The 23,062-nt window shown below is 40.2% G+C and overlaps 1 long non-coding RNA gene across 15 annotated transcripts in view; it reads left to right on the top strand.

Moving 5' to 3' along the window:
* Positions 1-21,777, top strand: part of LOC138758795 (uncharacterized) — a 135,620-nt gene extending 113,843 nt beyond the window's left edge. For 10 of the 15 annotated variants that reach the window (XR_011354456.1, XR_011354467.1, XR_011354465.1 and 7 more), the window contains one exon: positions 13,134-13,939. This is a non-coding gene — a long non-coding RNA (uncharacterized lncRNA). Of the gene's footprint in view, positions 1-13,133; positions 13,940-13,965; positions 14,007-14,941; positions 15,054-16,884; positions 17,429-18,764 lie in introns of those variants that run through there. The other 5 variants (XR_011354464.1, XR_011354461.1, XR_011354459.1 and 2 more) reach the window with 5 other exon arrangements.
* Positions 21,778-23,062: the final 1,285 nt, after the last annotated feature.

The raw sequence follows: 23,062 nt of genomic DNA, 5'->3' as shown, positions 1-23,062 counted from the left end.
GTGACCAGGGTGGGTGAGTCATTTCATGCATTGGCTGCTTTTCAAAGGTAGTGTGAAATGTAGATGCAGTCAATGGAAGGGAAGGGGGTTTGTGTGATGGTCTGAGACATGTTCACAAGTCTCATCAGTTGTCAAGTCTTGTCAATGACAGATGACAAAATAAACAACATGGTAAGTGCTTGTACTATACAAGCATAGACCCTATGCTTTGGAATTTTCTTCCTGCCTTGATATCACTTCAACACATGCCTTTAAATCTTTGGGCATCTTTCCTTATAATTCCTTGTCAGGCTCTAAGTCAAAGCTTGTCATTGTGAAACACTCTGGGATTTTTACTGTGTTAAAGGCACTAGTTCACTGAAGTTATTGCTGTTGGATTATTCCCTGAGCCACTTTTAAAACTCTTCCCCCAATTTTCATTTCCATTGAAATCACTCAGCAATTTTCAACAAAAAGGATAACATTGAAACTTCACAATTAGAGAACTTCTGACATTCTCTAAGCTGTTGGGCTTCCAGCCAGACTTGAATGTTTGGAGAGACTTATTATCAGGTTTTGTTTTATGCAGGTAAACAGGATATTTTAAAAATGTGTTTTAAAGGTAACAATTTACCTTACAGCTGTGGAACAAGTATTTATTTCATAAGACCTGCTGCTTGACCTGGGTTATATCCTGATCTGGGCTAAATCTTGCCTGTGAAGTATTTGCATATTCTCCCTGTGAGCACATTGGCTTCTTCTGGGTAAATAGAACTTAGATCAAATCAACACAGTACAGGCCTTTCAGCCCTCAATGTTGTGCTGACCCATATATAAACCTTCTTTAAAAAAAGTACTAAACCCTCCCTACCCCATAACCCTCTATTTCATCCATGTGTCTGTCAAGAGCCTCTTAAATGCCCCCAATATTTCAGCCTCCACCGTCATCCCAGCAAAGCATTCCAGGCACCCACAACTCTGTGTAAAAAAAAAACTTACCCCTGATGTCTCCCCTAAACTTCCCTCCCTTAATTTTGTACATATGTCCTCTGGTGTTTGCTGATCCTGCCCTGAGAAACAAATGCTGGCTGTCCACCCTATCTATGCCTTTCATAATTTTGCAGACCTCTATCAAGACTCATCTCATCCTTCTACATTCCAAAGAGAAAAGTCCCAGCTCTGCTAACCTCATCTCATAAGACTTGTTTCCCAATCCAGGCAACATACTGGTAAATCTGCATCCTCTCTATAGCTTCCACATCCTTCCTATAATGAGCTGTCCAGAACTGAACAAATGACTCTAATTGTGTCTTACTAAAGATTTGTAGAGTTGTAACATGACCTCTCTACTCCTGAACTCAATCCCCCTATTAATGAATCCTAACATCCCATTGGCCGCCACCACTATCCTATCAACCTGCACGGCGACCTTGAGGGATGTATGGACTTGGACCCCAAGGTCCCTCTGTTCACCCACATTCTTAAGTAATTGACCATTAACCCTGTACTCAGCCTTCTGGTTTGTCCTTCAAAAATGCATCACCTCACACTTATCCAGAATGAAACCCATCTGCCACTGTTCTGCCCAACTCTGCATCCTGTCTATATCCTCTTGTAACCTACGACAACCTTCAGCTCCATCCATAACTCCTCCAACTTTCGTGACATCCTTCTACCCCTTTATCCAGGTTATTTATAAAAATCACAAAGAGCAGGGGTCCCAGAACAGATCCCCGCGTCACTCCACTTGTCACCAACCTCCAGCCAGAATACTTTCCTTCCACTACTACTCTCTGCTTTCTTCCTACAAGCCAGTTTTTATCCACATGGCCAAGGTTCCACTGATCATGACTTTCTGGATGAGTCTTGTGATAAACCACATATGTATCTGTTTGGGCAGACCCATTGGCTGACTGTAGCTGTGGCTCCTCCCACATACTCCTGAATAAAGGTGACGGTTGCATAGCCCCCTTCCCATTCAGGACAGTCAGGCAGGATGGACGTGCTTTCGTTCTTTAGCAAATAAAAGCCTGTCAGTTTGCTCAACTTCAGTCTCTCGTGGGGGACCTTGCCAAATGCCTTGCTAAAATCCATGTAGACCACATCTACTACCCTACCCTCATCAATTTTTTTTGTTACCTCCTCAAAAAGCTCAATTAGACCTGTGAGGCATGACCGTCCCTTCACAAAGCTATACTGACTATCCTTGAGTAGACTGGACTTATGAATACTGACACAAAGTATTCATTTATGACCTCCCCAACCTTCTCTGCCTCCAGGCACATGTTGCCTCCTTTATCCTTTAGTGGCCCCACCTTCATTGTCTTCATCCTTTTGTTCTTCACATACACATAGAACACCCTGGGTTTTTCTTAATTCTACATCCCAAGGCCTTCTCATACCCCCTTTGAGCTCTCCTTCCTTAAACTCTTTCCTGGCTACCATATACTTCTCATGAGCCCATCCTGTTTCTTGATTCCTAATGTATGCTTCCTTCTTCCTCTTTACTAGTTGCCTGACCTGTTTCGTCAGTCATGGTTCCCTTTTCCTTCCATCTTTTCCTTGTCCCATTGGGACAAACTTATCTTGAACCCTGCACAAGTGGTCCCTAAACTTCCTCCACGTTACTTCTGTGCTTTACCCTGAAACATGTTTCCAGTTTATTCTCGCTAGTTCCTGCCTCATCCCTTCATAATTAGTTCTTCCCCAGTTAAGCACTTACCTGGTTTGACTGTTTAGATGTTGAAGCTAAGGAAGTTGTGGCCACTCTCACCAAAATGCTCCCCCACCAAGAGGTCCACCCCTGACCAAGTTCATCCCCCAGAACCAAATCCAATGTGGTCCCTACTCTCATCATGTGTCAGGAATACTTCTTCTACACTTTGAGAAATTCCACCCCATCCATCCCTCTTGCAGTCAGGGGATGCCAGACTACACCCCAAACTACAAACCCATATTTCACACACCATTACAATATCTGCCTGATTCTGATGTCCCAAGGGCTATTTGGGGGCTCCCTTCCCTTTTCTGACTTCCACCCCCACCGACTCAGTGGACCCTCCCTTGACAGCGTCCTCCATTTCTATAATTGTGATACTATCCCCGTCCAGTAATGTTTCTCCCACCCTCACCCTTTTCCACCTCCCTTCCTATTCCTTTTAAACCCAGCTACCTGGATCAGCCAATCTTGCCCTTGCTCCAGCTGACTTTCAGTAATGGCCACAACATCGTAGTCTCACATTCAGGTCCAAGCTCTAAGTTCATCCTCTTTATTCCTAATCAAATAGACAGATTTCAACCCCTCTAACTGGCTCCCTTTATGTTCTCTCCCCTGCCTGTCCTTCCTCATCAACTCAGAGCACATAGCATCACGCTTTTGTCCTTCTAACCTTTTCTCTAAACTCTCATTCTGATTCCCACTCCCCTGCCAAACTAGTTTAAACCCTCCCCAACAGCTCTAGCAAACCTGCCCGCCAGGATATTGGTCCTCCTCCAGTTCAGATGCAGCCTGTCCCTTTTTGTACAGGTCATACCTTCCCCAGAATGATCCAGAAATTTGAACCCCTAACCCTTGCACCAACTCTTCAGCCATGTATTCATCTGCCACAACTTTCTAATCCTACCCTCCCTGGTGTGTGGCACAGGCAGCAATCCTGAGATCACCACCCCTGAGGTCCTGCTTTTTAATTTATTTCCTAACTCCCTGTATTACCTCTTCTGGACCTCCGCCCTACTATACCATTAGTCCTCCATGTGGACCATGACATCTGGCTGCTCACCCTCCCCCTTCAGAATGCTTTGAACTCAATCATACTCTGCTTTCTTTCCAGATCTCAAAAATGTGCAGGTTGGTATATGAACATGCTATGTAATATGTAGACATGTGAAGGAATCTGGGAGTGGTAATGGGAATGCAGAAAGGATCCTGAGCTTTACCCCTTAATGTAAAACAAGATGTGTTGTTGATGACTAGCACAGCACAATAATCTGACTTTAAATCTGTAATCATTGTTATGTCATAGTACTCAAAGTTAAAGTGTTACAGACCAAGTGAAATTACTGCTGCAATGTATCTACATTGAATGAAAAACCTTCTATTTCTTTCTGTTTTTAAATGGGACTGAAATGGCAAATTCTGCATAAATGCCAGAGTGTACGAGTAAAATATTATCAAACTAAAGGCCAGTGGAAGCTTGAATCTGGGCTGAAAAAAAAAACAATGCTATTAAAACCACCTTCACAATGGGTTACCAATCTTTAGGAATAGAAACACATTTCACTCACTCTAATCTCCTTAAGGTTTTATTATTTTGAGAATCATTTAAGACAATAATTATTTTTTGTAAAGAGTTAAAGATTTTAGATAAGATTCATTTCATTTAATTATTTTTCATTTGTGATGGATTCCCTCTTATATTAAGTATCAAAAAAATAGTGATTTATAGCTTTAGATTATAAATAGAGATGCATATTAATTACATTCTGTTAGAATTAAATTGCATATTGATTCCCTATTATTGTTCATGACGACAAATCCTGATTCTGATTCTATTATCCTATGTGTAATTAAATAAGTTAAAGACATTTCTTTAAAATTTTGTTTTATTTAACTACAATATATACTTGTGTAATCGTCAAATTTTTTGGACCACTCTCTCAGGCCAAAAAAGGGGAGGGGATTCGACTTTTGCATGGGTCAGACTTTTAACCTCGGTAAGTACCCATGTCATTCAACATGTCAGGAGCTCAGATGGCAGGGACTGGGTGGTAAGTCCGTGGTCGAGGCATCGGGAGCTCGGATGGGTGAGTGGCTAGGGCATTAGGAGTTTGAATAGGTGAGCGGCCGGGGCAAGGATCCGTGGTGGTAGCTGGGATGGGTGGGGGCCAGGGCAAGGATACATGGGTGGCTGGGGCATCGCAAGTTCCAGTGGGTGGGTGGCAGAGGCAAGCGTCCACTGTTGGGGACTAGGGAGCTCTGGTGGGTGGGCACAGGGCCAAAAATAAGGGGGATGAGTTTCACATGGGTCATACAAAAAAAACCCAACTTCACCATCAGCAGAAACTGCATAAACGCCTCTTACAGTTAGAAAAAAAGAAGCAAAGAGAGAGTCCCTCAGAGTCATCGAGTCTCCATCCATGGATTCACCTCCAGTGATGCCGAGGCCTCCACTGCCACACAGTCCAGTCCAAACCATCAGCATCCTAAGCTCCCGATCTAAACCTCCAACACAACCAGGAAACCTTCAGCACCCTCGCCACTGTCTCAAGTCCCGGCTCCAATATCAGGTACCTCTTCAGCCAGGCTTGAGTCAGTCTCCAGCAGTACACCGCTGATGTGAATCCCTTGCCTGTAGTCATCAGCACCATTCAGCGTGTGCAGGTTCCTCGCATTGAGTCGCCAACAGCCTGCCACCCGGGTGCTTTTGACAGAGGCTTTTTTTAACAGTGAGAGCCACGTGACGTTCCAGAAAACAAGAGGACTGCTAACTTTGTGCCTTTATTGAAGAAGGATAGCAAGTTATAAACCAGGGAAGCCTACATCAGTATTGGCAAATTCTTGGGAATGAATTCAACATGGGATGTGGGTGGGGTGCAAACAAGTCATTGTAATCTTAACTTGAATAAACATTTGTGCTATAATTGAAATGCCTTTCTCTTCTACTTTGAGGGGATAGTTGGTTGACTGGTATTGGCAGAGGGGCTTCTTGAGGGCAAAAGAGATCGCGGAGATTGGGATTTAGAACAAAAAAGAATTCTGGAAGAGCTCAGCAAGTTAAGCAGCATCTTTGAAGCCAAAAGGTGATGTTGGCATTTTGGATCAAGACTTTGTAACGGGACTGAGATGATCAGGAAACTTCACCTGTATAAAACAGTACAAACGCTGGGTGAGATAGAGGCCAGTTGCTGAAAGGTGGAACCAGATAAGAAGATTGGGGTGGGTGGGGAGCTGTGGGGGCTGACACAGGGCTTGTTGAGGATAAGGGAAGATGGTGGGTGGATGGAATCATACTGAAGAGGTAATGGAAGGAATTAATTAAATGAGACAACCTGTAAAATCAATGAAATGAGAAGACATACGACACAGCTGACATGCAATAAATTGTGAATTTATATCCTTATGATCAGATAATCTGTTTTAGAAATATTGATTAATGGATAAATATTGCTCAAGACATTGGAAATAATTCCCCTGCTCTATTTCCTTAAAGCAAAAGAGGGAGGAAGGGTGAGAGTAGTTCCCTTTAAGGAAGAGTGTGGTGCTTTATATGTGTGGAACCACAGGAAATGGGTGAGGTCTTAAATAAACATTTCTTATGTCTATTTACCAATGGAGAAGAAGATGGAAGCTCATGGATTCAAGGGAGGCAGTAGTGAAATCCTTCAATATCATGGTGGAGTTGCTGAAGGTCTTGAAATACATAAAGGTGATCAATGCCCAGGGCTTGATCAGATATCACCTTGCATAGGGGGCGTGGCAAGATGGCGTAGAGTCTAGACGTGTAATCTCGACCTCTCTGGCCAGACTTTTAAGTACCCGTTTTATAACTCTTTGTTTTCAAGTTTAAACTTTTTAAATTTTAGTTTAAAATATCAAGGAATTATTATGGCCACTAATGGTAAAAAGATTAAACCTCAAGAGCAGAAGTAGTTACATTTTCAAAGTGCTGAAGATTTGGGGCCTAGACGACTTGATACAGCCCAGGCTGTATCAGTGTCTAAACCTCAAAGACTGTCTGTGGGAGCTGGAAAAAAAATGTCTTTTACTCACCAAGTGAAGGATGGCGCTGGAATTACCTGTTCTCTGGAAGAAGGTGCGTGTTCCCAAGAAGTGGATCCTGATTTGGAAATCCTTTCGATTTCAATGGAGGGAACACGCAGGAAGACAATTCCATTGTTGGAAATGCATCAGGAAGCACTTCAATCTGAAGAAATCGCTTATCTTCGTGATTTCATGAAAAAACAACGAGATGCGGGGGGAGACCAGCGGCGACCCCCTGAAGAAGTTGGGGTGCCGTTGCTGGGAGTCCAGACCCGAAGTAAAACTTTTAAAGTGCCTTCTGTTGAGCTGCAGCAGGAGCTGCAGTTACCTTGTTCTGTCACTATGTCAGAGAGAGCAGGGCCGAGCTTTTCTGACCTACAGTGTATGCAATTAAATGAAGTTATTCAACCTCTATTAAATAAGATGGTTCAAATGAATGCTAGTATAAGTTCAGAATTAAATAGCACGCGTGGATGCATCTTATGAAGAATTTAAAAAATTTAAGACTGCTTTTTTAGACTGTAAACAAGAAGTGATTTCTAACACAGAAAAAGTGTTGAAGGTTGAAAAATCAGTCATAGAATTGGGAGAACGTGAGAAGGAGCTAGAGAGGAAAATAGACTACTTGGAGAATCAAAGCAGAAGGAATAATGTGAAAATTGTTGGTTTGCCAGAAGGTATAGAAGGACAAGATCCTTTTCGTTTCTTTAAAGACTGGATCCCGCAAGTATTAGGGCAAGAATATTTTTCTGGGGGATTGGTACTGGAAAGAGTCCATAGAGTTTTAAGAAGAACACCCTTAGTTGGTCAACCACCGAGACTGGTAATAATTCGATGTTTGAGTTATTTGGACAGAAAAGCAATACTTCGATGAGCAGTGCAAAATGTGAGACAACGACAAACTCCGTTATTGATTCAGAATAGCAGAGTTTTTTTAAATCCTGATTTGAGTCAAGAGGTCATTCAACGTCGACATCAATTTAATCCAGTTAAAGAAGTTTTGTGGCGTAAAGGTTATAAGTCTACTTTTCGCTACCCTGCAGTGTTGAAGGTGTTTTATGGAGACTATCAATTTCAGTTTTTTGAAAATGATCGTGAAGCTGATTCATTGCCAGATATAAGAAGACAAAGACGTAGTCCACCATTATCTCCTAAAGAAAAGTCTGGTTGTTCTGGAAACGGAAGAAATGGCAGAAATGGGAAAAACGGGAATGGAAAGAGTCCAACTCCTTCTGAACTGGGATCTTCGAGATTGGAATCTTCTGGATGAAAAGAAGAATTTTCTTTTTCTTACTTTTTTTTGTTATTGTGATATTTTGATGTTAATGATTGTTTGGCTGGGGAGGGAGAGATTTGCTCTAAGTTCTTTACTAGTCATCAGCCACTGGTGGGTGACCCACACCCAATTTTTGTTTAGGGGATTACTACCTTTTGGTAGTTTTTTTTTGGGGGGGATTTTCTTTTTTTTTCTTTATTATTTTTTATTTTCATTTTAGTTAATTTTTAATTTGTGATTTTTTCCTTTGGAGGGCCTATATACGTTGATATGAGTTTTTATATAAAGATACTATTAATATTTAGTAATAATAGTAGATATGTCAAAGTTGAGGTTTGCTACTTTTAATGTTCAAGGATTAAACAGTTTGGTTAAGCGTAAGCGAGTCTTGGCGTATATTAAGAAAATGAAAATTGATATTCCTTTTTTACAAGAAACACATTTGAATGTGAAGGAAAGCATGAAATTAAAGAGGGACTGGGTTGGGCATGTATATTCTTCTTAATTTAATTCTAGGGCTAAAGGTTTAGCAATTTTGATACATAAAAATTTATCTTTTGAATTACAGTCAATAGAGGAAAAGGAAGGATGTATTCTTAAATTGAATTGTAAGATTTTTAGTGAATTTTGGACTTTACTTAATATTTATGCCCCAAATGCAGATGATGAAATATTTATTTCAGATGCATTTTTATGTATGGGTCAGGCTAATGATAATATTTTAGTTGGTGGTGATTTTAATTGTGTTTTCATACCTTTATTAGATAAATCTCCGAAGAAAGTTAAGAAATCCAAGATGGCAATTCAGGTTCAAGCATTGATGAAAGATCTTAATTTAGTAGATATTTGGAGACTTCTTAATCTGACAGAGAAAGATTTCTCCTTTTATTCATCTAGACATGAATTGTTTTCAAGGATTGACTTCTTTTTAGTATCGGCACACTTACAAGGGAAAATACAACAAGCAGAATATAAAAGTAGGGTGATTTCAGATCACTCTTTGTTATATTTTACATATGCAACTTCTGAAAAAATCCAAGTGGCTTATCGTTGGAGGTTTAATACAATGTTGTTAAAAAATAGAGAATTTATTGATTTTTTGAAAAAACAAAATTTTTTTTGAAAGAAAATTCTAATCCTGTTTAAAGTAAGTTTGTATTATGGGATGCTATGAAAGCCTATTTGAGAGGACAAATAATTAATTATACTTATAAAATAAAAAAGAATCGATTAAATCAGAGTCTTGAATTAGAGAAACAGATTGATGAGTTAGAAAAGGAATTTCAGAAAGATGCTACAGAAGATCAGAAAATAGAATTATCTAGGTTGAAATTGGAATATAATACTTTGCAATCTTATCAATTTGAATGTGTGATTAATAGGACTAAACAACGGTATTATGAATGGGGAAAGAAAGCACATAAGGTACTGGCTTGGCAATTAAAGAAAGAACAGATTTCGAGGACTATTAATGCTGTTAGACAGAATTCTCTTATTACTTATAAACCTCATGAGATTAATGATGAATTTTATTCATTTTATAAAAAGTTATATACATCTGAAGGAAAACAGGAAACTGGATCGATTGATCTTTTTTTTATCACAGTTGAATTTACCGATATTAGAGGATGGAGATATACAGGAGTTAGAAGAACCATTTACTGATTCAGAAATTAAAATGGCTATGTTGGAAATTCCGAACGGTAAATCACCTGGTGATGATGGATTTTCGGTTGAATTTTATAAATTTTTTTATGATGATTTATCTACAGTGTTTGGGGGTGTATTACATCAAGTTGGAGAACATTATGAATTACTTGAGTCTTGTTCTAGTGCTTTAATTACAGTAATTCCAAAAAAAGATAGAGATCCTTTGAAAGTATCTTCATATAGACCAATTTCGTTGTTAAATGTAGATTATAAAATAATAGCTAAAATATTAGCAAATAGATTGGCTAAATTTTTACCTAAGTTGATTCATATTGATCAAACAGGTTTTATAAAGAATAGATATGCTTCAGATAACATTTTGCGCGTGATTAGTTTGATTAATAGATTTTGACCATCTTCAGATCACCCGATGGTGATATGCCTAGATGCAGAAAAAGCATTTGATCGAGTTGAATGGAATTTTTTGTTTAAAGTTTTGGAGAAATTTAAGTTTGGTCCTTTTTTTATTGGTTGGATTAGGGCTCTATATAGTAAACCGGTAGCTAGAGTATTGACGAATGGTTTGATTTCGGAATCCTTTAAGTTAACTCGATCAACTCGTCAAGGTTGTCCTTTATCACCAGCTTTGTTTGTGTTAGTGATTGAACCTTTAGCACAGCTGATAAGAGAAAATACACAGATACAAGGTATGAAAGTTTTGGATGAGGAGCATAAAATTAATTTATTTGCTGATGATGTATTGGTTTATTTAACAAACCCAGCTCAGTCACTAAAAGTGACTGAGTGTTTAGTGTTTAGGGAATATGAGACTCTTGGATGGTGAGTGCGAGCCGTTCCTTTGGTCGTTCAGCGTTCTCGTTGCCTGTGGGAGAAAGCGGTTCCTCAGCCTGGTGGTGCTGGCTCTGATCCTCCTGTATCTCTTCCCCGACAGCAGCAGCTGGAAGATTTTGCACACCCTCTTCAGACAATGATCCCGTTAGATCACTTCATTTGGTGGGAGGAGGCTGCAGTGATCTCTTATGGTCCTGTGGATTGACCTCCGATCCATTTTTCTGCAGCATAAAGTGTTGCTTCATCAATTTACGCATGGTTTCTAGCGTCTGAGTTCAAATTGCATTGATATTTCAACAAGGTGCCCATGAAATCCAAGATCTATCTGTACTAAGTCTAAATGAAAAGCCCACACTTAAAATGTCAATCTATCTTTCTTTCTTCAGATATCGGACTGTTTACTCTGTGTTTCTGGTGCTTACAGTTTTAATACCAAGCATGGAAATGGCGGAGTGGTTAAGAATTGGTATTCGAACCTACAATTATTAAACTTAATCCTTTAGTACAGGGAATCACGGAGAGCAAAAGAGTCCAAGCAAATATGATCACTGAACATCAAACTTTCAACACTGCCAATACACGACTCTAAAGATTTAATCTGTGAACCTTCTGGTTCTATCCACCTGAATGCAATGCCAGGTGGTGAATTTACACATTGAGGAGAAATGAGAAGCTTGGATTGTTCACATTAGTAAGGTCCACTCCTCTGTGGTAGGTGCATAGATGAGGATGTGTCACTCAGTTCAGAAGGAATAGAGTCTCTTGTTTATATCCAGAAATGATTTTGTGCAATGGTTTGAAATAGCACTTGTTACCAAACACAACTTTACACATTGGGTAAGTGAAAAATATTATGTATTTCCAATTACTGTCACAGAGGCTAGAATCATTTAATAAAAATCTATCAGCCACAGAAAAGCTTTTTTGTTTTACTTCATGGATCAGTTCTTGTGTGAAACATTGAGGGAAAAAAAATGTAAAAGAGTGTGATTTAACCGTGGGTGGCTTCAACAAAGAACTGATATTTGGGTTACCCTAGCAACCTATTTTAGGCCTGAGCTACTGATGCTCTTGAAACAGATTGCCTGGCCTCGTTTGAGAATGTTATGAATATATCAGACCTATGTGGCCTCATAGCATTTAGCCCCAGCATCCATTCTCAACCCACACAGGACCAGAATATCAGATGCTTTGTGGAGTTGTGTTGCTTCATACCAAAGCAATTAGTTGCCCTTGGAGCCAGCCTTCTGTGCAGACTGATTGGAGCAGTGGAGAGGGACTGTGCAGAAATGTCAACAATGTTATTTCATCCTCACATGTAAAACTGGATGGTTCAGTGTCATTCATGGTATAAATTACTTTGTTCTACTCAGATTTGAACACAGGAAAATTAAAAAAAAAAATCAAGCCCTAGTGGGGAGGGGTTGGACCTAAGAGGAGGGGGGATATGGAGGATAGATAATGATAAGACAGCAGATTCTAGAAGACGGATATGCCTTCAGGTCTGGTTATTTGTTTAAATTTTTTGGAGATAGTCCACAGTAACAGGCCCTTCCTGTTCTCACACGCCCACGCTGCCCAAATACACCCATGTGACCAATTCACCTGCTGACTCTGTATGTTTTTTCAAGGGTGGGGGGGGGGGGGAACTGGAGCACCTAGAGGAAACCTCACAGACATGTGGAGGACATACAGACTCCTCACAGAGAGCGCTGGCCTCCAACCCAGGCCACTAGCAACTGTAATAGGGTTGCACTAATGACCTTGCTAACAGTACCGCTCCGTGGTGCTAATCCTTAATGAAGTTTACCCGAGGACTAATCCAGACTCCCAAGCTGATTGCAATTTGAATACATTGAATACATTCCACAAGAAATCATAACCAAAAATGTCGGAAGATTTTGAGTAATGCTAATTTTAGGATGTGATTCCAAATCAAACTCAGGAAGCAAATTCAATGTGCGAAGAACTGTGGTTTATTCATTCCTGATGGTAATTATGAGTGAATTCAATATCCATATTCTCAACTGCTTTGAATATTTTTTCAATGTTCTCCTGCCTTGCTGAGGCTACAGTTCTGTAGCACTTTGGTCCCACATCTGCTCCAGCTATGTGCATGGGGATGGAACTGCAGTATTTCATTTGACAGTGGATGTTGTGACATTGATGAATGAGCTTGCTTTCATCCACACCTCACAGCATCAGCAAATTACTGGGCATGATGAGTATTGTCTCACCCTGCCTCATTGGAAATCCACCCCTGCACAGAATCAGCAGACTTGACAACGAAGGGCGTTACAGTTAATTGATCTTGCTCACATCTGATATTCACAATTCAGAAATGATAAAGCAATAGTGGCTGATTTCATGCCTCTTCTCTGCCCAGATTGACTAAAATCATTTTTACAGGCTACACCTGCCGAAAACCTATATCTGGACCCAGGGCCAACTTGTTCTTTGTAGGTCATCAACACTTCAGACAGTACAGAACCCATTTGCATTCTCGTTGATTTTATTGAATTCAGACATTTATGAATATTCCTGCAGCTAAAATGAAGTAAAGGGACTTTCTTACAATAGTTAATTTTTAATTTTCATGTTTTTTTTTCATTTCAGAGATACAGAACATTTATAGGCCCTGTCAGCCCACAAGCCAAATAAAACCTGTGACCAATTAACCCACTGACCCCCCATATGCCTTTGGAAGATGACAGGAAGCTGGAGCACCCAGAGGAAACCCACATGGTCACGGGAAGAACTCCTTGAAGACAGCAGCCGATTCGAACTCTGGTTGGTGGTATTGTTAAAGTGTTATGCTAACTGTGCATACCCAAGTGGCTTGCCAACAACTCTTTGCAAAAGAATAAGCATGTTACAATTAAAGTTGAGAAGCTTTACAGAAACTTATGCTCTTTTTTATTCATGGTACTTAGAATAGATTTAGTGTTTTAGATTACAGGTTTAACCAACTTTACGAAGGTAGAGCATCCCTGAGAAACCATTTGTAAGGCAAAAATTCCTAAAGTGAAGGCCCATTGACGACTACTGGAGGCAATCTTCGTCAAAGTGAAAACCCATTATAATTTCTTCGTAATTTGAGTATTTGTAAAATGGGTACACCTAAACTGTATATGTCAGTGTATTGGGTGACTGGGTGTATAAGATGACTCCCACTTAAAATATAGATGTATAAGGTGGCAGTGAGCTACTGTCCCAGTCGTCCTTAACCACCCATCCCATTGACCAGTGGAGTGATGCTGTTGAGTATACTACTAAGCAACACAGTTTTGGTTATTTAAAATTTAGCCAATTAATTTCAAGTAATGGCAAAGTGCTGTCAATTCACTACCATAATATGCATCAAAAGTTTCTGATTTACTGTAATATATTATATAAGTTGACATAAAGTACACTGAAAGATCCTGGTTGGTTGTTTACTGTTTGTCAGCAGTTGCAGATGGTGACTGCTAGCTGCGCTGTTATTTTAAGGTATGTTTGACAAATTTATAATAATTTTTATTGTTTTAATATGACATTACTATTAATCCAGCTTCTCAAACGTAAATTTCAGTAGAAAAATATTTATTGGTAGGACTGTAGGAGTTATGTGAGTGCTTTATGCTGTTTGCCATTGCCGTAGGGGCTACCTAAACCACAGGATATTAAGGTTTGAATTTTATACTTGGTTTTGGATTACATTTTCAAGGTTCAAGTTCCGCCTTATATGTCGATATATACGGTATTTAAAAATAACTTGGGTAAGGTTAACATGGCCATACTATTGATTCCAACATCTTAAATACCCACACATACATTACCTGCATGTGTGCTAATGCATATACAGTACAAAAGTGCAAATGTGTATATGCAATGTGTTAGTGAACAATTGATGTCAAGGTTGGACTTATGATGAGAAACACAAGAGCTGCAGATGCTGGAACCTTGAACAGACAAAGAACCTGATGGATGAACTCTGAAAACGAGGCAGCATCCAGGGGTAGAAGTGGTCAACCAGATTCGAGTCTCCATCAGAGGTTCAGATCTGAAACACTGACCGGCCATTTCTCCTCACAGATGCTGTCTGACCTGCTGAGTTCCTGGAGCAATTCTTTGCCTGTTTCAGGCTGATGATGGTTTTGTTCTATTGGATAACAAACAAAGCCTATTGATAGCATATTAAATGTAGAATGCTGGAAATGTCCAGCAGGTCAGGCTAACCTGTCAGCTTTGTATTCAAGCCACAGGCACTGAGTGCAAATAATAAAACTGAAAACTGGGATAATAGGAAAGTGAAATAATCACAAAAGGGATGAATTTATACTATAGCAATGTTTCTAGCATTCTTATTTTGCTCAAAGATTAATAACTTAAGTACAAATTGCTCCTTCACGAAAATATGTTTACCCAAGAAATTCGGCACGCAGGAAAGTGTCCCTTGCAGAGTCAGGCATTTATGTCTGATATTGTTGCAGCCCCAAGAACGGATTAGAAGGGTGCCATCCATTACATCCATCAACCTGGAAATCACAAGAAAGTGTAAGTAAATACAGTCCCAGCAGGGAGCCCATGGTATTAAGGGGAGAAAACAAAGAACACAGCACTTATTTAAATGTCCTGGGAATTGTGCAGCTTGATAGCAAATCTGATTTATGTATTAAATTACTGTTATTTAATTGGGGTTTAAAGCTCCAGTATATAAACAGTTCTAAATGTATAGTACTTGCCACCAGTTTAACAGCTTTTTGAATGAAGATAATGATGGAGGTGCTAAACATGTACAGGTTTTGCATTTAATGGAATATTTAATAGAATGACTGAGACATACAAAAAAGCACATTGCATGAAAAACTATTCATGAAACTGGAGATAAAAATTGCCCATCACATTATATTTGAATTGTTCATTGTTTATTTTTGAATATTTTATTTTGAGAATTTTCAATCAACATGCAGTTAAAATGAAGAATAATCAAAACATCAATATTCATATTAACAAAATAATACAGATATCGACCCACATATCGATATTGAAGAATGCGAGGAAAATAAGAAGAGTCCACATGATTCAATTATTATAAAGAATAATACGACAGAAATGCAAATTCAGTCCACATTGGACCTAAGGGAGGAAAAGAGAATAGAAAGATAATAGAGAGAAAGAAGAACAAAATAAGAGGACCCCACCACCCCCCCCCCCCAAGAAACAAGAAGAAAAAGTAAGAAAAGAAAAAGAATAAGAAAAGGAAAAGATTGGTCTCACGTCGGATAAACCCCACTCCCATCGAAGGACAAATAACCAGACTTACCTAGGGTCCTCGGCATTGCGAGCACCTGGTTGGGGGGGGGGGGGGAGGAGGCAGGAGAGACAGGAGGGGGGAATCATTAAAAATTTACCCTGATGTACCTTGGGTATGAATTCTATATTCTTAAAAATACATTTGAGGTTATCGGTGATCTTCTCCAGGGGAACACAATTAGGCATTTCCATCTTCCAGCGGGCTAAACCTAGTTGGGAATCAAATTTCCAAGTAACTGCTATGCATTTCCTGGCCACTGCTAAAGCCAGCTTAATGAATTTTAATTGATATTAGACAGCCTCATTCTAGGTCTTGTGTCTTCTAAATTCCCCAATAAAAATAATTCAGGTACCTGAGGATATTGAATTCCAGTAATTTTTTCCAGATCTTCCCTGAAAATTGTCACTTTAGGGCAAGACCAAGTTGAATGCAAGAAAGTACCTATTCCTTCACCACATTGAAAACATTGGTTTGATATTTTCTGATTTGAATTCATGTAAATTTTGTGGAGTGAGGTATAGCTGTTGCAAGAAGTTATATTGGACCAGGTGATACCTTACATTAATGGTGTTTATCATGATGTCCCACCATAAGTCAAAATGAATCAATTTCAGTACCCAAATCTGATTCCCACCTTTGTCTTGATTTATCAAGCCCTTGTTTAGGGGTTCCCGCCTGAAGTAAGGAACTCATTTTGGTGCTCCCCTTTCGAACCAAAGTCTTTATTTCGCTCCACTGTAGTAAGGTCAGTGCTGGACCTAATTTGTCCCTTAAATAAGATCTTAACTGAAGATAGCAGAAAAAATATGTATTTAAAACTCCATAATTATCCTTAATTATATCAAATGTCATAAATTGTCCCCGTTCATAACAATCCTCAATACTCTTGACCCCTCTCTGGGACCAAGTGTCCAGGATTTTATTATCAATTGTTAATGGAATTAACATATTCTGAGGCAGGGGTGTTTTAGGTCAAAGACCCTTCCCCCCCGTCCCCCTTCCCCAATTTGACCATTAATTTTACTCCATCTTGCAATTATATGATTGTTCATTGTTATTTTTCATATCAAGAAACATCCTATGTTTTGGAAAGAGGAGAAATGTGACAATCCATACCAAGTAATGCACGTGGAAAAACTTTAATTACATTCACTCTGGAAATCTACAACAACAGTTGGAAGAATGTGGATTAATTCTTTAATAAGCAATAACCCTCCCCACATCGAGAACATCTACGGGGAACACGGCCGTCAGAGAGCGACAGCCATCATCAAGGATCCACACCACCCAGCACACGTTCTGTTCTCGTTGCTGCCATCAGAAAAGAGGCCTAGGTGCCACAAGACTCACACCAGCAGGTTCAGGACAGCTGCTCCCCCTCCAACATCAGACTCCTCAACGACAAACTCAATCAGGGAACCATTTAAGGATCTATTTGTGCACTTTATTGATTTTTTTTCCTCTCTGTGTTGCACAGTCATTTTGTCCACATTTCTTTATTTGTTTACACATGTACATTGTGAATACTTTTTTTTGCACCACCAAAAAATGGTAAATGTGCCTCACCTGCTGGAATCTCTGAGTTTTATGTGATGACAATAAATCTGAACCTGCAGAGAGTTGTAAATGCAGATCAAGCCATCCCACAAACCCACCGAGCCACCAGTGACTCTGTCTATATCTTCCACTGTCTTAGGAAAGCTGCTAAAAAAAATTAAAGGGCCCATCCCACCGTGGTCACACTCTCTTTTCCCTACTTCATCAAGCAGAAAATACACATGCTTGAAAACACAAACCTCCAGATTAGAAAACAGTCTCTTTCCTGATTGAAGAGCCTCTTCGAACTCCTACTGTACTTCTTGTGGTCTTAAATGGATCTCACACTGGCAAAAGATGCACTGATATTTTAACTACTTTCTTCTTTACACAATTTGACTGTAACACTATTGTCTTAATTATTTGTAAATTTGTTGTTATTGCACCATTTTCTGTGTGAGTGGACACAAAAATGCTGGAGGAAGTCAACAGCTCTTGTAGTGTCCATAGGAGGTCCACAACAGGAGCACTGAATGCTCCTTCAGATTCGCAAGTGAAGTGTTGCTCCCGTTGTGGTCTCCTCTACGTCAGATAGACTGAACGCAGACTGGGACATCGTTTCATTGAGTGCCTCAGTTCTGTCCGCCGCACTAGCAGGGATCTTAGAGTGACTCCATTCTCTTACTATAGGAGCTCTATCGAGAGCGTCCTGGCCGGCTGCATCAAGGTACGGTATGGTTGCCGCAGAGAAATGGATGAGAGGTCAATCCCCAGAGAGGATCACTGGAGTCTCCCTCTCCCCTGTCGAAGTGATCTACCAGGATCGTTGTCTGAAGAGGGCATGTAAAATCATTGAGGACCCCTTCCACCCCACACACAGCATCTTTCAGCTGCTCCCATCGGGGAAGAGATACAGGAGTATCAGAGCCAGCACCACCAGGCTGGGAAACAGCTTCTTCCCACATGTAGGCAGTGAGAACGCTGAATGACCAAAGGAACGGCTCGCACTGACCATCCGAGACTCTACTATTGACGAAACAATATTTATTTATTTATTATATGAATTCTTGTCCTCCTTATATGTACTATTGTCTGTATATGTTGTATGTCCAGCTGTGTGTCTGCATGTTTTACACCGAGGTTCGGAGAACGCTGTTCCGTCGGGTTGTACTTGTACAATCAGATGGCAATAGACTTGACTTGACTTGATGTTAATTATTTCCTATGAACGGCAAAACATGCTGATGGGTTTGTATGTGAGTGAGAAAGAGAGAGTTTAGGATGTAGATTCATAAGAAAATAATGAGGGAGAATGAAACCGGTTGGCTGGTAGCTGGCATTAATGATGGGCTGAATGGACTCCTGTATAACAAGGATAAATAGTCTACATCAATTTAAAACTTTCTTTCTTTCAGGTGTTGCCATGAACCTTGATTCAACATCCAGGGCTGCACAGGAATGCTGGAATGCTTTCCAAAGAATAAGCTTTAATCACAATAAAAATATACATAAGGAAAAGTCCATTACATCCTTAGTATTAAATTAATATACATATATTCCATCACCTCTTCGCCCTTTGTTGTTATTTCTCCCTCCCTCCCCCATTGTTTGAGGGGCTTCCCCTTTGGTCTCGGTCCCTGAATGACAAGACTGTGGTCCTTGCCCACAATGCCCTTGCGTTGGTCTCAGTGCATCCCTCAGCACGTACTCTTCAATCCTGGGATGTGCCAGTCAGCGGCATTCCCTCACTGACAGCTCAGTGTACTGGAAGTTTCGGGGCCAGCCAACCTTTCATTTTAACCCAAAATAGACTTTAATCATAATAAATTATCTACAAAAGAGAAAACTGTTCAAAGTCTTTTCACACCCATAGTGTCAATCATATCTATACATTTCCATCAATGTACGTTGTTACATTTGTTTTCTAAATGCACTATTAACACCCCTAAGGCACCTTGCCACATCTTTCCCCACTCACCATACCCCACCCCCCGTTGTTTGAGGAACCCCTGGATCTTAGCCCCTCAAGGCCCAGTAATGGGAGGACTCTAGATTGTGGTCCTTCCCCACAGCGCCCTTGAGTTGGCTATACCAGGCCTCTGTGCGACCCTCAGCACGTACTCTTGGCAGTTGCCAACATTCCCTCAATGACATCTCCATGGACTGAAAGATCAACGGGTTTCAGGCAGACCAAAATGCGTCTTTCACCAAGTTGATGGTCTTCCAGCGGTTCTGGATGTCCTGACTCTGTGTGCATGGGCTAAACAACTGTTGTTGATTGTTTAAGGAGCTGGTTGTAATAACACTCTCATTATCACACACCAATTTCAGGGGTAACAGCATTTTTCCTCACTGTTTTCTGTAAAGGTTGGACCAACATATTTTTGGACAGGATAATCTCCTCAAGCTCTGCCTATCTGTCACTATTCCACCTATCATTTCAGAAGCTTCTTCCACCTACCATTTCAAAGGCACTTGTTTTGAATAAAACCTTTTCTATGAATTGTTATGTAGAGAAGTGATGCCATCTGGATAAAGAATTTTGCAGATATAAACAGTCTTGTAATGCATCAAGAGTTTATTGTATCCAAGCTGACTAAGAGGTTCACTATTACTGAAGGTGCTGCAAAATGATGTTTACCAAAGCCACATTAGCTTCAAGAACATGAATAATAAATAGTAAATTGTAGGAGACATAATTGGAAGAACAGGGGGACTGTTTGCAATTGTTACTGCTTTCCATATGATCTTGGCTGCTCTGGCAGGTAGATGACAATTCAGCATCTTGGTAGGACCCTTTAGTTATATTATTTCATTTGTCAAGTAATCTGGTTGTATAGAGGTCCATGATGGTTTGGCCAAAAATATTCCAAATGTTTTGAAATGTCTAAAATAACCAGGCAGTTCATAGTGTTTTACCACGTGCTTTTCATTGATACAAACAGGCTTAAAGCAAAGGATTTTGCAGCCCTCTTCGGCTCCTCTCTCTGTTTGAATTTGTTGAACATTCATTTGTTTGCACATTCAGGTGAAGTGTTGATGTACCACGAGCCTGTTTGTTCTCTGTCATGACTAATCCGAGGAGGAACTCAAATGCCAAATGCAGATTCCAGAGCATGGTTTGTGTTTCTGCTTTACACTAAAACAGCCAACATTAAATATCACAGAGATATTTTGAACATAACTCCTGAGAAAGACTCTCCCTGTTAATGACTGAAATGGATTTGCATAACTGGCCTCAGGCTGGCTGGGTAGTTGGCAGAAAATTCCACTGCCTTCACTTTTAGTTGTACTAGACTCCCTCAATATGTGAATTCAGTTTGGTTTGAAAGCCAAATGTTACTCAGCTCATGATCAAAATCGTGCTAATTTTAGGTTTTTACATATTCAATCATGAAACTACACCACATAGGATTTGGGATTCTCTTTGTTATTCAGAGGCACCTCCCAACATTTTGCTCGTACCTTGATGAAGGGCTCAAGCCTGAAATGTCAGTTCTCTATCTTTATCATCACTGTATAAAGTTCACTGTTTGACCTGCTGAGTTTCTCCAGCGTTGCGTTTTTACTTCAACCACGGTGTCTGCACATGGAATTCTCAATGTTTGCCATCCTTTTTGGTGCATTGAAATAATTTGTAACCAATAATCCTCCTTTTCTTTCTTATTCTAAAAAAGGCACACCATCCTCCCATCAGGAAGACGATTCATAGGTATAAAATTCAGCAACCAGATTCAAGGACAGCTTCTTTCCTATTGTTATCAGATTCCTGACCGAACCTCACATTAGTGACATAGTGTTGCCCTTGCTCCATTCCAACTGATCTCTCTTTGCAAATCTGCACCTTTCACTGTGTTTTATTTGCTGTATTTATGTATAGGTTGTCTTGCCGAATAGTATGCAAATTGAATTTTTTCATTTTACGTTGGATACACCCAACAATGAACTTGAACTACCAAGGTCTTGAAATGGCTAATGAAGGGTATGTGAGATCTAGATCTGCTGATGAAGCAGGGTGATTAGACAGTTAGGTTAAGGTGCAACTTCCCCTGGTCATGTTTGGATTTTACATACCTTTAGCAGAGACTCAGGTGCTCCATGCTTCACAAAGGCTTGACCTCCCATATAAAATACCTTGGACAGGGAAAACTGCCATGTGGGTTTTAGCATCATTGGTTGGGGAAGGATATCTTGCTCTGTCTTTCTGCATGAATGTGGCCACTTGGAATCAGAGATGTTTACAGCGATCTTGCTCAGGTTGCACTGTGGCTCAGCATGTAGTGCTGTTGTCATTCACCTCCAATGACTGGAGTTGAACCTGAGCTCTGGTGCTCTCTGTGTGGAGTTTGCATGCTCCTGTGACTGCATGGGTTTCCCTCATGTGCTCCAGTTTCAATCAGCATCCTAATAACCCATGGTGTAGGAGGGTGGGAGAGGAATAACCCATGGTGTAGGAGGGTGGGAGGGGAATCAAGGGGGAAATTGATAGGCATGCATTCAGTATAGATTGCAGGGAAATCAGTGAGTGAATCAGACAGATGGCAATGCCCTGAGAGCTAGACATGAGCTAGCATGAAGACATACCCTTTGCCCATCGTGCCTATCTATGCTATTCCCAGCTGCCTTCAGAAAGATGCGTCTTCAGTTTTATGTCCTCTTCTTGTGTCTGCACGATTGAAAATCCACAATTTTTCTTGTACTAACTGTGAATATTCTGTATACTATTGTGGTTTGCCACTAGGAAGAACGCATTCTGGTGCATATATATCTTCTGCTTATGTGTATGTAACTCTCTCATTACATCTCCAGCTAGGCTCATTTTTCTTCTTGTCCCTGATGTCTCCTAAATTACATTTCTGTTCCTGTCTCCACCTCTTCCTCTAGCATCTCATTCAAGACACTACTCTTTGTGAAAACTGCATTCCTTAGAAGCCATTTAAGCCTGTACCCTTTCACCTTAAACATGCCCTCTAGTTTTGGACACCCTTACTCTGGACAACACTGGCTCTCTATTTATCTAGGCCTCAATAGATATAGAGACAATAGACCAAATGACCTCCTACTGTCCATGAATGTATAACATTCTAGTACAGACCAGGCCCTTTGACTCTTGATGTGTGTCGACCAATATATAGACTGGAGAACATATGAATATATGCTAAGAAACAGGATTCCTGACAATTCCTATCCTTTCCTAACTCAGGGATACTGGGTCTAACTGTAGCACTGCCAATAGCAGACCAAACTGTGAGCAGCTGCTTTCATGGATTGCCCTATGATTTCAGCAGGGAACTTGAAGGGCGACATTTTAATAATTAGGGAAATAGTAGTCAATTCTTGCCACGCACTGAAGCAGCTGGAGTGAATATATGTTACCATCTGTCACCCACTTTGGTGCTCCTATTCAGGGATGGCTCTCAGGATGTTTCACAGTGCAGAGACCGTCAGGGAGAAGCAGAAAGATTGGGTTGAACAAGGTGTGGCTTTGAAAACTGATGGAGCTGACAAGGTTGAGGGACCACAGGAGACAGGCAATGTCTGAATTTCTTTTTAAATAATGACACAAATGTTCATAATAAAAGCCAAGATTTGAGTGGGGGCATATACACCAGTTCCTCAAAGATCATTGTGAAAGATTCAAAACATTTGTAAATTTGTAAAAACAAAGAAAACATTTATGAGAAAATCATGTTGGTTTATATTTTCCATAGGA

This window comes from Narcine bancroftii, chromosome 3, assembly GCF_036971445.1.
Source record: "Narcine bancroftii isolate sNarBan1 chromosome 3, sNarBan1.hap1, whole genome shotgun sequence".
NCBI classification, from domain to species: domain Eukaryota; kingdom Metazoa; phylum Chordata; class Chondrichthyes; order Torpediniformes; family Narcinidae; genus Narcine; species Narcine bancroftii.
This window is presented reverse-complemented; position numbering and strand designations above follow the sequence as displayed.